Source organism: Heterocephalus glaber, unplaced genomic scaffold (genome assembly GCF_053883595.1).
Source record: "Heterocephalus glaber isolate CG9 unplaced genomic scaffold, H.glaber_assembly_v1.0 deba00001431, whole genome shotgun sequence".
Taxonomy (NCBI): domain Eukaryota; kingdom Metazoa; phylum Chordata; class Mammalia; order Rodentia; family Bathyergidae; genus Heterocephalus; species Heterocephalus glaber.
The window spans coordinates 4,477,745-4,494,558 of NW_028258295.1; the positions used below are offsets into that span (position 1 = coordinate 4,477,745).

The window sequence follows — 16,814 nt, forward strand, 5'->3', positions numbered from 1 at the left end:
CTTTCTACAGTGTCCCTTTTCCCTTGACCCTTTTTCTGGAGTGGTTTTTATTTTTGTTTTGTTTTCTTCTTACTAGAAATTTTTTTAACTTACTGGTAATAACTATTTGGCCTTGGAAATGGAGAGCACTGTTGTGGATTCCACAAGGCACTTTTGTGGCTGGCCACTTCCGTCTTTGTGTCCTTCTTTCCTGCCTCAACTTCTTCTAGACATCTGTCATGATGGACTCTTTTTTGTTTTGTTTTGTTTTGTTTTTTGTTTTTTGGTACCAGGGATGGAACTTGGGTCCTTGCGCTTATGGTGCAGGTGACGGAACCACTGAGCTAAATCCCTGGCCCCGTCATGATGGACTCTTACTTTCGGGAGTATTGGGGGTTTGATTTATTTTATTTCTTTGTTTTTTTGCTTAGGCTTTATTTTAAAAACCTCCTTTGAGTTTGAAGGGACAAGCCTTTTTGTTAATTATCTTTTGGTCTTTCTCCTGTGAAAAAAGCAGGAAGGAATGCACTTTTTGGTGCATTTTCATGTTTTGAATCTGATTAGTGGATCACCACATAGCTGCTTTCCTTGTCAAGCCCAATTCACTGTTTTCTCAGCAGCTTGGGGCAGAGGTCCCAGCAGAAGGAGATTAATTCTCCTGGGTCGAAGCCTTCTTGGGGAAACAGATGCCTTGTGTAACATCTGGCACATGCCATCCATTCCCCAGGCCGAACGACAGGAGACTGTGCACTGCAGCAAATGCAGCTGGGGTAGGGACATTTCATATTCATAATGTGCTGAAGTTACCATATTTTTAAATGTTATTTAATGCTGGTGATTTAGTCCAACATACTTACTCTAGCTCAGGCTGGAACACTAAGTTTTCATTTGTAATTCCTTTCTCTCCCCAGTTCCCAAGTAGATAGAAGTAGCACATGTCACAGGGTGATCATCTGGGTTATCTCTCATAGGCAGGACAGCAAGGTTGATAGTATAATAATCGGTGATCTGTAGGCTTGATGCATAATTCAGAGATCACTCTCAGTGCTGGTATCATTATCAAACATTGGCCATTCCTCACCATGGAACCTTGTCATCAGGCCCTGGGCACTTGTAGCCTCTCAGGAGACCTGGCTCCATTGGAGACAAGGAAAGCTGTGCTATGGCTGCGGCCAAACCTGTGTTCTTCCTGATGAGTCCTAATGAAACAGTCTTCCCTGCACTCCCTGCTTCTTCCCTTCTGCCCCTTGATTGAGAAGTGATTGGTTCACTGGTGATGGGGTTTTTATATTCTAGCTGCCATCTTGTGGTTTCAAGCATTTGGGGCTAGAGCATCTGTTAGCATCTCTCTGGGCAGTCAGTAGAATTTACACATTTTAGGAAATCATTATAAGTAATTCCCTTGGTTCCTTGATCACAGTCACTTGGAATCTCTTTATGTTGTCTCTTGATCTACATACCCCATAGCAAGGGGACTGTGATGACAAATAAATCACCTCCTCAGTTCTGGCTTCTATGGATACCAAATGGTTCTCAGAGTAAAGACTTATACAGATATATTTTTGTTTTAATTTATATCCATTTTCCTCCTTTTTAAAAATCGGTATTCAAGACTTATTTAGAAAACAGGAAAAATGTTGTTTATCAAAAGCTCCCCAAGTGTTCTCTTTCTTCTCTATCTTCCATTCCCTCATTGTTAGGATCTTCACTACAGTGAACCAAGGCCACAGTAAGCAGAGGCCTCACCACTGGTTTGTTCTGTGAGGGATAACTTTTCTTGCTTGAATTACCACTGGTGTGTGTCCTACCATATAACATGTTTATCAGGTCCCCTGTGATAGAAATTTATTTAGATACATTCAGAACGCATCTGCCATCAAAAGTCTTTAAAAAATTAAGAGAAAATAAAAACAACCTGATCATCTTCCTTGTCCTCCTCAGTAGTGTGCTAAAGTGTCTTTTTATTGTAAAGGATTGTGTTGATAGCCACTGGAAGCTGTGGTTTGAAGCAACAACAAGTTGTCTTTTTTTCTTTCCTTTCTGGTCTTACCTTTGTGCTTTGTGAAGTAACTATTTATTTGAAGACCATAGTAAGGACTCCTTTGTGTCCTCTTCTCTGTAATGTTTGAGGATATTTGAGGTCATGTTTAGACATGGTCTTGACGCTACTGCTGCTTTCTCCTCAGTGTCTTTACAACCCTTAATCATGACCTCTCGAGAATAGGGGGAAATGTGAGCAGACTCAAGACACTGTATAGTAAGTTATAGTCCTAGTACCAGATTTAATTTTTATTTAGTCACCCCAGAGGTGAAAAAGTGGTAGTTGAACCATTCTGACAGACCTCTGTGGTGACCAAGGCCAGAAGTCCTCCACTGATAAGTTGAGCTCCTTCTGTGATGGACAACTAAAAATGGAAGCAGACTCTTGAGATTTCTGAAATAAGAGGGGCTGGTTTTCAGCCTGGCTGGCATTCTTACTTTACAAGGTCTTTGTCTTATAGTAGACACCAGCACATGTATTCAGCTGTGCCCTGCAAGTGACCCTTTGAAAAAGGCTGTTCCAGACAGTTCTGACCAAGAACCTGTGTGTGTGGTTTCTTAGAGACATCTTCCTCAAGTGTTCTATCCAGTGTTTGCTCGGGATTTGTCCCAATACTTATTATACCTCCACATGGGGATGTTTATGTGTCCTCCCCTCTTTGTCCAATTCTCCCCAATCTAGTGTCCTGTTGTACAATTTCCAGGTAGATGTCTGTACCCATACCAAAGGCAAAGTGTTTCCATTCATTTGAATACCAGTATTTAAGGATGTCTAACTACCTAACCTAATTTTTACTTTAAACTTTTAACTAGGACAAGTGTATGATCTCAGAGGCTGATCTGAAAATCAAGCTACACATATTTGCATATGAGACCCTGTGTTCAGAACTGGGTGGCTTTTCCAAGAGAAATAGGGAGTGGGATGGGGTTGATTGCATTGTATAACCTAAGTGTTGCCGGGGGGTGGGGGCGTCTCTTTTTCCATTTTTTTTTTTTAGCATTTCCTTTCAGTCTTGAATTTTTACTAAATAATTTTTTCCTTATTAAAAAATTTTCTTTCTCATCTGAGATTTAGAAATCTTGGTACTATTATACCAATTTTTTTCAGAGATCAAAACATTTTAATACCAGAACAAGATAAATCTGCAGCCATTTCAGACAGTGGGTGGGCTTTAAATATAACATCATTAATTGGTAAAACTAAATGTTCTGAGGGGTGAATGTAAAAATGTAAAAAGGTTTTTAAAATTTTATTTATTTATTTATTTATTTATTTATTTATTTATTTATTGGGGGGGTGAAATAATAAAAATTCTACTTGCAAGTGGGCTGGACCACCAGAAACTGGTCTGGTTTTCCATGCCCCTTTGTTTAGCATTTCCCTTTTTATATCCTTTTTAGCCATTATCTCATCCCTAGTGGTCTTTGATGTGTAAATACAATTCCAGTTCCTATTTACAAATCACAGACACAAGATGGGCACATATACATGGTAAATTCACCCAGGCATTGCAACTTTGTTAGGTTAATGAAGTTACTGGTTAAAGAGTCAGATTACAGTCAACTTAAACAACAAGAGTTATGGGAAAAGCAAATCTTAAAGGAGCACATTACATATTTTGCTTCTACAACTACCTTAATATTCAATCTACTAAGTTATCTAAAACTTTTTCCTATCATTCCTCCCTCTGTTTACTTTGGGATAATTCTTCTATCCATTATAAGTTCTATCCAGTTTATCTACATTTCTTAACACTAGCATTTGGTAGTGTTGAGCTACAGCAATCCACTGCTGTATAAATTTTGAAATCCATTGGATGACAGAAGGACCAAACATTAATATCAATATTATAATAAGAAAGGGACTCAAAAGAGGTCCTACCCAAGTTTTTTATCCTGCTCAAGTAAAATTAATCCCATAGGATAGCTCTCCTATACCAAATTCCTCATCAAGAGCCTTGATCTGATCTTTCAGTTTGTCTAGTGATTCTTGTAGTACACTAGATTTATTAGTGTAATAACAACACCCTTCACCAAGAAATAAGCAAATCCCTCCATTCTGGGCTGTTAGCAAATTGAGAGCATGCCTAATCTGTAATATGACATTGGCCAGCGAATCTAGTTGGGTTCCTAAAGCCTGAAGTGTGTCTCGAATTTACTCAAGATCTTTTCTAATTTCTTGTCCTAATGAAATATATTTCTCCTTGTAGCCAAGTAGGATCCCATGGGGCTGGCATATACGTAGATATAGGATTACATTGACCTTGTTTAAAACTGTAACAATTACCAGTGGCTCATCCAATAAGGGAGCTGTTGATCCAAACTTGTGTTTTTCTTTGCAATATAATTTCTCATTAGAATAGCCCCCACACTCAGAAGCTATCCTAGGTCCCCCATAATGTTCTTTTGGGCAGGCACCAAAGAATATTGTAAATGGATAGACTTCTGGTTCCCATTTTACCATTTTAAAAGTCACATATTGTTCATCAAACTTTTCATAACTAGACTTAAATACCCCCAGTTCAAAAACAAACTTAAAGCAGTGGTGATCTGGCACAACACAATAATCCATGTTGTCCTTATTGGTGCTTCCATTCTTCAGCTGTGCATTGACTCACCAGCTTCTGGAGTGGTGAGAGCAGGGCTTTGAGTGCATTGTCTTTCTCAGCTTTCAGTCTCAGCTTTATTGTTACCTTGTGCTATGAAGTCTTTGCCTTTTTGATGTCCTGAACGATGTATTACTGCAACTTTGCTAGGTTCCCACACTGCCTCTAGCAACTGTATAATTTCCTATTATTTTTAATTTGCTTCCCTTCTTCTGTGAGAAGACCTCACTCTCGGTAAATCATGCCAATGATGTATAATGTAGCAAATGCATAGCAAAAGTCCGTATATATATTTACCTTTTTACCCTTTGCCCATCAGAGTGCCTGTACGAGTCCCCAGAGCTCACCATGCTGTGCCGACTAGGAAGGAGCCCCAGCTAGGATCACCTCATCCTTCATGGTTACCCCATATCCAGCATGATGAACCCCATCTTCCACAAAGCTGCTCCCATCTGTGAACAGAACAAAGTCAGCATCAGACAAGGATGTCATTTGTAGGTTAGAGCATCTGGAAAAGAGCTCATTGGTGACACTCAAGCACTCATGATCAGGAGGGCCTGTCTCCATGGGCAAGAAGGTAGCAGGATTTAAAGCTTTTACAGGAATAAACCATAAGTGGGGGTTCTCACAGAGAAGGGGCTTGGTACTAAGTAACCTGATTATTTGAGAGCCATCGATGCCCTCTTGTGTTCAACAGTTTCAAGACTGCATGTGGAACCTGTACAGTTAGTTCCTGACTTCCTGACCTAGAGTTAGCTTATCTGCTTCTTGGATTAAAAACACTGAGGCCACCAAGGCCCGAAGTCAAGGAGGCCACCCTTTTGCTACTGGATCTAAATTCTTAGACAAGTATGCCACTGGTTGACTCCATGGGCCTACTTCTTGGGTCAACACTCCAAGGGCCACATGGCTTTTTCTCAGTCACATATAGAGTAAAAGGTCAATTCACATCTGGTGTGCCTAGGGCAGGGGCAGCTGCCAAAGTCAATTTTAGTTTCTTAAAAGCCTTTTTTCCCCTATATCCCAAAGTAAATGGTTTTCCTTTTTCCCTTTAATTTCTGCTGTTTTCTTTGAGCTGTGGGGCACTTGTTTTTATAATGCCCTTTCTCTCTGCCATACGCACACTGGTCACAGTCTAAGTCCTCATGTTTAAAACCTTTCTTCTGTTTTCCCTCTGACTTCATTCCCTGTCTTTCTTTCTCCCTCTCTTCCTTGGCTCCCATAGCAACTGCTATGTATCTGGCTTTTCTCTTATCTCACTCATCTTCCTTCTTGCTTGTTCGCTCTCTCTCACACTAACTCTCTGTTCAACACACTTTCCCAGCTAATTGCAACACTTGCATTATATTCATGTCTTCCCAAGTTTCTTGCTTCTGAATCTTTCTTCTAATGTCTGGAGCTGACTGAGTTACAAAGGTTGTATTGATTAACTGATGGTTATCAGGAACAGCAGGTTCAAATGGTGTGTACATTCTGTAGACCTTGCAGAGCCTCTCATAAAATCTCTCAGTGCTCTCATCAGGCTCCTGTTGTGTTTCTAGCACTTTAATCATATTTGTAGGGCTTTTACTCACAGCTCATATCCCTGCCAGGAGGGCCATCTGATAATTGCTTTAACTGACCTGGCCTCCTGGGGTGTTGGGGTTCCAATTGGGCTGCTCATTCAATGGAAATTGCTGTTCCTGTCAAGCATCTGGATTTTGTGTGCCTGTCAGCATTCTAGGAGCATTGATCTTTTTAATTTCTCCTAAAACTCTCTGCATTTCTTTAGAAATTAACAAAGCTCTACAAAGTTCTTTATAGTCCTCCCAATTAGAACAATGGGTAGCAAAGATGGAATCAAATAATTGAAGCATTTTGGAGGATTCTTGGGAGAGAATAAATGACTTTCTTTCTCTCTGGACCTAGCCTCCTTTGTCCCTTTTTTTAAGTCAAATATCAAATACTGCACCTTGGTCTGACATATTTGTGCCTTTTCCCACTAGTATTTTTTTAACTCACCATAAAGGAGGAGGTCATATTGTAACCTGTTGGCTCTTAAACCCTTTGAAGATGACCAATGTACACATATTATGGTAACACATTTAGAATTGAACCCTTTGATGACAACCAATGTAAACATATTTAAACTTTTTGTAACAAACTTGAAATCAACAAACATACATATTTTTTGATAAATCACTTTCACACATCTTTTGACATACCTAGGCCTTCTGGTCTTGTATTTTTTTTATCTTTCTAACAAGGCAAACATACAAATTTTTTATATCAAAATTGTTTCTCTTTTACTTATAGCTTTTTAATAATTTTTATCTCACTTACTACAGACCTTTTATCACAAATTTGTCTTTAGCTGTTAAAAATTTTAAAGTGTCCCATTTTTGTTCTCAGATTGTTATACTTTAAATTTAGTTGGCTGCCAATAGAATTGTAGTAACCCTGAGTTTTTTATCAACAAAGTACAGAAAAGAGCAAGTTAACCCTATAATTACATTTGAAGAATTTGCAATGTACAAGAAATACTTTAAGCACCCCAATTAAACATCAACTCAAACTGAAACACAGATACATTTATCAATTAGCTAAAATTTGTAACTTTTTAAACTGCAACACAGATACATTTATCAATTAGCTAAAGTTTGTAACTCATAAAATTTCTTACTTTTTCTGGCTTTGTTTTATGCCTTTCAGAGCTTTTGTTAGCTGTTTTCAATCCATTACTTAGTTTTTCTTTTCATTTTTTTTTCAATTTGACTGTAAGCCCCATTTGATCCTCTCTGAGTCTGACTACAGCATGCATCCTCTGGTGCTCTAGAGCCAAGTAGTTCTCATGCTTTTGTCCCCACCTCCTTTGAACCTGTGAATTTAGCAACTCAAAAGGAGGGGGAAAGTCTAAATTCTCTTGGTCCAGATCTGAAAGGACCGGTTTCTTTTCAGCATCATCCCCTTTCTGACAGACCACCAAGATATTGCTTTTTCCTTCCAAGGTGCACATATGAATCCAAGGAGGTATTCCCTGGAATAATTTGAGCCATAAATCAATGTAGGGAAATTGATCTGGATGTTCCCATCCAGGGGCAGTGACTATTAGCCAGATGGACCAGATGAGACCCTCACCTAGGGATCTCTCAGTTGGCCAAGCTGGGCAAAGTGTGGGCCATTCTAACTCACAAAACGTTCCAAGTTTTTTCGTTTTAGCTTAATACCATAATTTCCAGTAAAACCTTTCTTAAAATTCTTAAGAATGCATTACAAAACAGTAGGATGAGATGTTTCTGTCCCCATGATCGGCCGATCAGAGTGTTGGTATGTGTATGGGTACCTTGTGCAGAGCATAAGACAAACAAAGGTGGGAGAATCACTCACTCACCTGCCTGGCTGTGGGCCTCTTGGCCACTTTAAGGTCTGTTTAGGCTAAGGTTGGATGTCATGTAAGCTCACCATTGTGTCTTTGTTAATTGCGACCACAGGACCAAAAGACAGACCACACACAAGTTCTGTGACTCTGGGAGGACTCTAAGTGCAAGCTCCTCCTCCCTCTGTCTTATTCTGCACCTTGTTCCACTCACTCTCCTATCCAGAACTCTTTCACTCACACATTTATTCAGAAGCTATCACATTCCCTCCTAGTGACCCCCTAACTGTAACCAAGACAAATGAAAGAAGCTACCTCCTCAAATGGCAAAGCACAAGGGGTGATCAGGACCCCATGCTGCATTTGCCCAAAGTTACAAAATACAAATTCACAAAGTAAAATCAAAGCCAAACCATGAGTTAACAATTAGGGGGTTTCCTGCAGTTTCTCACCCAGCAAAGGAAAGAGACAGATGAGACACCAACAGCAGCAGCCCTCCTTCTGTGGTCTTCCGTCTTGGGTTCAGGTGATCTGCAACTGGTGAGCAGCTCTCCATGTCCTGCTGGGGAGCCTAGGAAATAAGTCCCAGGGGTGTGCCTTTTCTCTAGAGGAGACAGAGAGCTTCTCCCTCTGGTGGGGTTCAGGCTGATCCTCAAAAGGGCTATTTCATTCCCGATTCCTAGTCAGGGAACAAAATGCTTCAGAAATCTCAGAAAGAAATACATGGTGACACAGAATTTGGGTAAAATAATAAAAGTTCTACTTGCAAGTGGGTGAGACCACCAGAAAATGGTCTAGTTAGTATCCACCTAGGTTTTCTTTTTTAAAATAAACTTTCAAAAAGAAAACCAAAAAAAAAGGAAGAAGAAGAATTTTTATTCTTAAGTATATGAGAACAACCTACCTAGTGCAGCAGAGAACAGCAGAGATGGGTAAACCTAATCTAGGCTGGGTGTGGTGACATTCCTGCAATGTCAGCATGCTGGGAAACTGAGACAGAAGGATTGCGAGTTAAAGCCCAGTATGGTGAAGTTAGTGACTAAGCAAAATTTTGTCAAATAAACAAACAAACATACAAATAAATAATGATTGAATGAATGAATGATGGGTTAGGGATGGGAATGTCATTCACAAGGCCCTGGATTCAGCACTGAGTACCGGAAACAGACAAACAACAGTAACATCAAAAGAAAAAAAATCAGAGCCCATCTCTGAAGTGTCCAGGTAGGAGGTCCTTGGGGCTTGGGTGGCCTGGTTGTTTGCGATACAGCACAGCAGGAGGGTGGGGTAGGCCAAGTCAAAGGAGCTGGGAGCCAGGGAGTTCAGCCAGCTTGAGTCTGAATCCTGCTTTCAGTTTTGGCCCAGTGACTAAACTAGAGCAGGATGTGGAAGACACAAAGTGCTTTGGGAGAGGGAGAGCACAGTTGGCTCTGCCCACTCAGAGGTTGAGAATGGTGTGAATGAGGCAAAGAAGGTCTTCAGATCATCAAAACCATCCATGGAGGCTGAGTCCCGAGAGCAGAAGAGAAGCATTTGCCTGCAGTCAAAATCCAGTTTTGATGATACCTCTTTAGCAGGTGCCAAGAATGATTGTAAAACAGAAAGCAAAAATGACCCTAGGACCAAAAGAAAAACGTCTTCATCTTCGAGGCAGTATAAAGCAAACACGCACTTTCACAAGTTGTTTCTGGATTTCCCATCTGAGGAACCACTGAGGCAAAACTATACCTGTGCTCTACAGAAAGAAATACTGTACCGGGAAAAACACTTTGCATCAGAAAACTGGATTTGTTTTCATTTCAAGGTCTTTGTAAAAGACACTAAAATCTGTATTCCAGCTTTCTTGGTAACCCTAATAGAACCGAAACTGCTCCTTTGGTGCTAAATCCCCTGATTATAATGACAGTCACTGACAAGTACATATTTGTCTCTACTCTTCAGACATTCAACTAAGAAATTACTGAAATCTGTGTGTGGACACTTACAAGTGTGGGGAATCGTCCCAATCTATCTTCTACTGAAAATTGTTTTTGGGGCAGATTGCCTTCATCTCTGCCTCTGGATTTCAATGATGAGTTTTCAGATTTGGACAGTTGGACAGAGAAGGCAAGATATGAAAGGCTACAGCAGCTCTGGCTCCCACATTCCCAGATCTGAGAACTCTCAAGATTTCCATGTGACCGCATCTCAGACTGTTCTGAATACAATGGACCCATGACTTATGAACTCAATTGGTTTATGAGGGCTGGTTGTAGCTCAAGTTGGTCAAGCACACAGCCTCCAAAGTCTCTCTTCTGTCTAACTTTAGGCCACACTTTCTTCCAGGCAGATCTCTGTCCTTAGAGAGACACTGAGCCAGGATTCTCAGTTAACCCCACATGGGAAAGGATGTTGTAGTGTTCCTTCCAGAACTCTTTAAGGGTTAAATCTGCATCTGAGACCATCTGGAAGCACAAGTAGCTGGTATTTGGGTTGTAACTCAAAACTTTGGTCATAATTTAAAACTAAAATTCTTATCCTAACCCGTTAGGACCACTCTTAGTATATTAGTCCAGAAGTAACTCGAGGGTCCACCGTATCTACAAGACAGAAGTGAAACGATCTTGGGCAGAGGCCCATATGAACAGTGTCTGAAGGAAAAGCCAAGAATCTCCCTACATGGTCAGTCAAGCCTCAGAAATGTCTAACTGTCCACCATATTCTTCTATTCTATGCAATTGTTTTCTGTGCACTAGTCATCTTGACCTTCTACATGAGCTACAGAATCAGTAAGGTGAAGGAGTGGCTGGAGTCACTAACCTTCATTATGGAGACCCACAGTGCTGAACAGATAACACCATCTGGCCTGAGATCACAGTTAAATGCAGACATCCTCTGCCATGCACTTGCAGACAATATAGTAAAATTAGAAAAATACAAAACAACTTACAGAACCTGCTAGAGAATGGTGACTGATGACTAGGTTGCTGGGGCCAATGAATACCTCTCACTTTTCTTGGAAGAAGGTGCTCCAGAGGCATTCCTGATGAGCACTCCCTGCTGGTCAGAGGAGCTAGTGTATGAGAACCTGAACACTTGCACTTGGAAGTCTCCAGCTCAGGAAAAGGGGAAGGGAAATCATTTTGGTTCTTGTGCAATAAAAGTTGACCTTGTCTTTCTGAGGAAGTTTTTGCTGCTGCTGCTGCTGCTGCCTGAAGAAAACACATCCACCTCTGGATATTTTGTTTTGCTTTGTGCTTGTGACTAATATGCAATTGGAGTGATTCTCACCCATCTCAGGTCAAGAATCTGTGACATACAAGACTGGAATACTAAATTAAACTTACTTTGAAACCAAAATGAATCTTTAAACCAAAAGCTGAAATAGTGATTTAATAAAGAATAAAGAACACTGAATTTTTATGATTGTAGGTGGACTATGTTAGCCATTTTGAAACACGATATCTGTATTGGATGCTGAAAGTCATTTCAGCCTGTCAATTGTATGTCTTTCTCCTTTGCTGGCTAAGATAAAGAAAGAATTGGGGGTTTTCTAACTTTATTCACCATATTGTTTGTCTGGGTTTTATTAATAATTATTTAGGATACCATAAAGATCTGTAAATATAAAACATTCTATTTCTATCTGTAATGCATTTTATAATCATTTCTATGAAATATATTTTATTTAATCAGATAACCCAATAAGTGAATTGGTTATATCATTTGTATTTGTTACCCTACTGGACAATAACTGTGCCTGGTCCACCATTGACTTTTAATAAATACTCAGTGGTTAAAAACTCGAAACCACATAGTAAAGTACACTCATACATTGAAGAGCCAATTCTCTGTGCACATCTATGGTGGAATTTCTCCACTGTTTGTTGTAGGAGGAAGGTCAATGTTCAGTCTTCTTGCACTGTTATATATCACTGTATTGTTATGAATGCTACAGTGAAGAAAGTGTATTTCTTGTTCCATACTATATAACTTCATTACTCACCATTTTAACTGGATTGAAAAATTTCTTCTTCAAAGAACCTCTTCAAACATTTTTTGATAGCTCTCAGGTTGAAAGAATTTAGAAATACAGAAATACTTAGAGAAAAGACTGCTTTGAGCATCAGAATATTTATGAAATGTAATAATAGAATCAACCCAAATGTTAAGGTTGTGATTCAAATTCATAGATGACTCAGCAGTCAGTAGCTTTATGTTGAGTCACAAGTTATAGGGTTAGAATATTTTGTGACTCAGCTTGATGGATGGGTATTGTTCCTGGAGATGAGGAGAGGAATGAAGGTACAAATAATCTGTACTCACACAAGCAAAACAAGGGGGAATAAGTAGTTGACACTTGGTCTCAGCATGCACATACTCATAATGTAATTGTCATAGGTTTTTATCTTTCCAAAGAAACATCACAATTTGGAACTGAGAATGGCTTAAGAATAAATTATTTGATTTATGAAAGTGTTGGTGAAATGTGATGGCCAAAGTGTGGTGAAAATGGACATGTTGGAAGTTACTGCTAGTAATAACAAAAGTATACAAAATACTATAACTAGAAAGAAAAAATAATGTAAAATAAGGGCCACTGGTACTAGGATGAAGAAAAGTCAAAAGATTCGAGTCAAAAAGACCTTGACCTTTTCATTCAAGATAGTACTGTAAGTTCTAGAGAGGGCAATTAGGCAATATAGAGAAACAAAAGGTAATCCAAATATAAGATATATAAGATAGTAAGATATATAAGATCTCTCTTCACAGATGATATTGCGTATGTAAAAAATATCTTAATGATTCAAACAAAAATTATTTTAACTAAAGCCTGAATTTAATAAAATATCATAGTCAACACAGAATTATCAGTTGCATTTCAATCCATGAACACTAAAAAAAAATTCTGAAAAGGAAATTTAGAAAAAGTCTAAGTAAAAGAGCATCGGGCATCACACACTTTAGTATTTACCTGATTATCACCCTTATACCCAGCTTTATGTAACCATCAATCTACTTTTTTCCCAAAGGATTTGCTGTGGACATTTTTTTCTTTATATATTATTTTATTGGTACATTTTAGGTATACAATATAATAACATTCATCATTGGAAATTTTCACCTTTACATAATCTCTTGGTTCTTATGTTTTTCCCCTTCTCCAGCCCTCCCTTCAACCTTCCATCCTTCCCTATTTACAGAGACTTTGTTTGCTTTTCTATTCCCTTCTTTCCTTTCCTCTACCTCTCCCACTTCCCCTTCCCCTTTACCCCTTTTCTTCCTATTTCACATGATTTATTATACCTTCTAGTCCTTATTTACACTTTGAGTTTCTCATACTAGAGAAACTATTTGGTATTTACACGTGTGCCCTATTCATTTCGCTTAAGAGTATCACCTCAGTGTGCATCCATTTAGCAATAAATTTCTCTAATTTCTCATGTTTTATGGCTGAGTAGTACTTCATTTTATTAAAAAAAACAAACAAACAAACATTTTCTTTATCCAGTCTCCAGTTGATGGGCATTTGGGCTGTTTCCAAGTTTTAGCTATCACAAACTGTGCTGCTATGAACATGGGTGCACATATATCACTGTGGTATGATTCTTTTAATTCTTTGGGGAAGATCCCCAGGAGTGGAATAGCAGGGTCAAATGGGACTTCCAGTCCTAGTTCTTAGAGGTATCTCCATACTGATTTCCACAGTGCTTGCACCAGTCAACACTCCAACCAGCATTGGAGCAGTGTTCCTCTTTCCCAACAGCCCTGCCAGCATTTGCTATTGGTTGATTTCTTGAGAGCAGCCATTCTTTCTGGAGTGAGGTGGAATCTGAGTGTTGTTTTCATTTGTATCTCTCAAATGACCAGTGATGTTGAACATTTTTTTCATATGTTTATTTGCCATTTCTACTTCTTTGAGAAATGTCTGTTCATTTCAGATGACCATTTTTGGATTGGGTCTTTAAATTTGGGAGGTCTGATTTTTTTAAGTTCTTTATAGATTTGAGATAGTAGACCTTTGCCTGAGTGACCATTGGTGAAAATTTTTTCCCACATTGTGGTTTGTCTCTTCCTACTGCTAGTGGTTTCTCTTGCTGTCCAGAAGCTTTTTAATAAGAAGGGATCCCACTTGTTGATTGTTTGTGCTAGTTCACAGGCAAATGAGGTTTTGTTCATAAAATCTTTCCCTACACCAATGTTTTCAAGAGTCCTACCTAACCTCTGTTCCAGCTGGTTCAGCATTTCTGTTTTAATATTTAGATCTCTAATCTATTTCAATTTTATGGACATTTCATATAACTTAAATAACATGTATTAGACTTCATTTTTTTTCTCATTTGCTATAACATTTTCAAGGGTCATGTATATTGATCTTTGTAAAGGCATTTAATTTAAAAAAATCATTCTGTGGATACACTATGTTTGTTTACTGGTATGTTTATTGATGGGCATTTGAATTTTTTCAGGTCTTAGCTGCTACACATATGATGCTATAGACATTCACATACAAGTTTTTTGTGTGCATTTCAAGTTTTCACTTATATAAGATATATATACCTATGAGAGAAAATACAAGGTCACATAGAAATTCTATATTTAAAATTGTATGGTACTTAAGGAATAACTTTAAATCCAGCTGCACCATTAGACATCTATTCTAGGATTGTAAACCCCTTTGCTCTCTCACCAGTATCTTGTGTGAGGTGATATTTTATTGTTTTTTGGATTTATATTTTATTATTATATGTGACATTAAGCATATTTTCCTGTGCTTATTAACATTTTATTTCTTCTTTGGTGAAATGTCTAACCAAAAATTTTTATTCACTTTAAAATTGTGATAATTTAAATTAAATATATGAATATATGTTATATAATATATAGTATATAACATGATATATATATATATGAATATAGACTGATGCTCCTATTATGTGTAAGTTTTTTATGTGTAAAATGTCCTTGTATATATTTATTGGTGACATAGAGAGAGATTTACATTTATAAAATGCATGGAATATTCCAAGGCATGTAAATTGATTCACATCTTAAAAATATAGAGGAAACTATCAGGATGTCGGATTATGAGGTTCCTAACCATAAATCCTCACTGAAACAATCATTTGACATCCATAGACAAAAGAAAGCCTATGGATTCTCTGTAATCTAACACAAATTTGTGAAGTAATATGGAGCTCAAAAGCAAGCAGGGCTGCTCTGAGAAAGTATGTGGGCCCCACTGGCAGACTTATCAATAAAGAACTTAAAAACCAAATGGTTACAATGTTGAACAGATCAATGAAGAAACAAATGATCAAACTCATAAGATGTTTGGTGAGCTTAAAGAAGATATACATAAACAGATACAAGATGTAATCAATAAAATATTTAATGAGATGAAATTTGTTTTAATAATTGAAGATAATGTAAGATATGAACAACCACTTTGTAAAGAATTAGAGAATATCCAAAGGAATCAAGCATATGATAATTTTATGATAAATTATCATAATGGATATGATAAATTTACTTGAAAGTATGTGCAACAGAAATGGCCAGTCTGAGGGGGGGACTATCAGAAGTTGAAGACAAGATTGATTATGAACTCAGTAATACCCTAAAAAAAGACAAAATGGAAGCTGGATCAAACAGCTCCTAAGTAACTAAAAAAAAGAAAAACCTAACCAACCAAACAAAAAAACAACCTAAGAACTATAGAAGTTAGGGAAAGATAACACTGAAAGTATAATTTTTTCAAGTAAATCAGAGCAGAAAATTTCCAAATCTACAGAAATAATTCAATATCTAAGTAAAGGAAGCATATGGAATTCCAAACAGCCATGACCAGAAAGGAACATGAAACATTACAGTTGAAATCCCAGAAATTCATCACAAAGAGAGAGTAAAAAAAGCTGTTAAAAAACATTAAGTGAATGTAAAAGCAGTCTATCAGAGTAACAGCAGATTTCTTAGCAGAAAACTTAAAGGCAGGAGACATTGGAGTTAAGTTTTTCAAGCTCTAAAGAAAACTAGTTTCAATCCAGACTTCTCTCTGCTGCAATAATATATTTCAAGTGTGATGGAGAAATAAAGATTTTCTATGACAAAGAAAATCTTAAGAAATGTATGACCACCAAACCAGCATTACAGAAATCACTTGAGGCAAACTTAGACAGACATAGTGGAACAACATAGTCAAAGATCCCAAAGGAAAAAATATCTAGCTGGGAGTGTAGTTAAACAAAAGAAAAAAGAGAGGAATCAGAACTGGAAACATAAGGCAATGACAGGATTCAATAAATACTATTCAATAATCAAACTCAATGTCAATGGTCTTAATTCCCCAATCAAGAGACACAGATTAGAAAATAGGATAAAATAAAACACAATCATATTGCCTTCAAGTGACATACACCTCATCCACAAAGACTAAAGTGAAAGGATGGAAAATCTTACTCCATGCAACCAGAGCCTGAAAACAAGCAGAAATAGCTGCCCTATTTTCAGAAAAAGTGGACTTTAAACCAAAACTGATCAGAAGATACAAGATCACTATGTACTGTTAAAGAGACGAATTCACTGTGAAGAGATAGAAATTATTAATATATGTGAAACAAATGTCATCACACTGAATTTCATGAAAGAAAGTCTACATAACATAAAATAACAAATAGAAGCCAATACAATCATAGTACAGAACTTCAATAACCCTTTCACAAATTTGTTAATGAGATAAAAAATAACCAATATCAGAGTTGAACTACATGACAGAGCACATAGATTTAATATATAACTATAGTGTTTCATCCAACAATAGCAGAATGAACGTTTTTCTTAATAGCACATGGAAC

At 37.7% G+C, this 16,814-nt stretch overlaps 1 pseudogene; it reads left to right on the forward strand.

Moving 5' to 3' along the window:
• The first annotated feature begins 7,908 nt into the window (after positions 1 to 7,908).
• LOC147827824 (GRAM domain-containing protein 2B pseudogene) lies at positions 7,909 to 10,935 on the forward strand (annotated as a pseudogene).
• Positions 10,936 to 16,814: the final 5,879 nt, after the last annotated feature.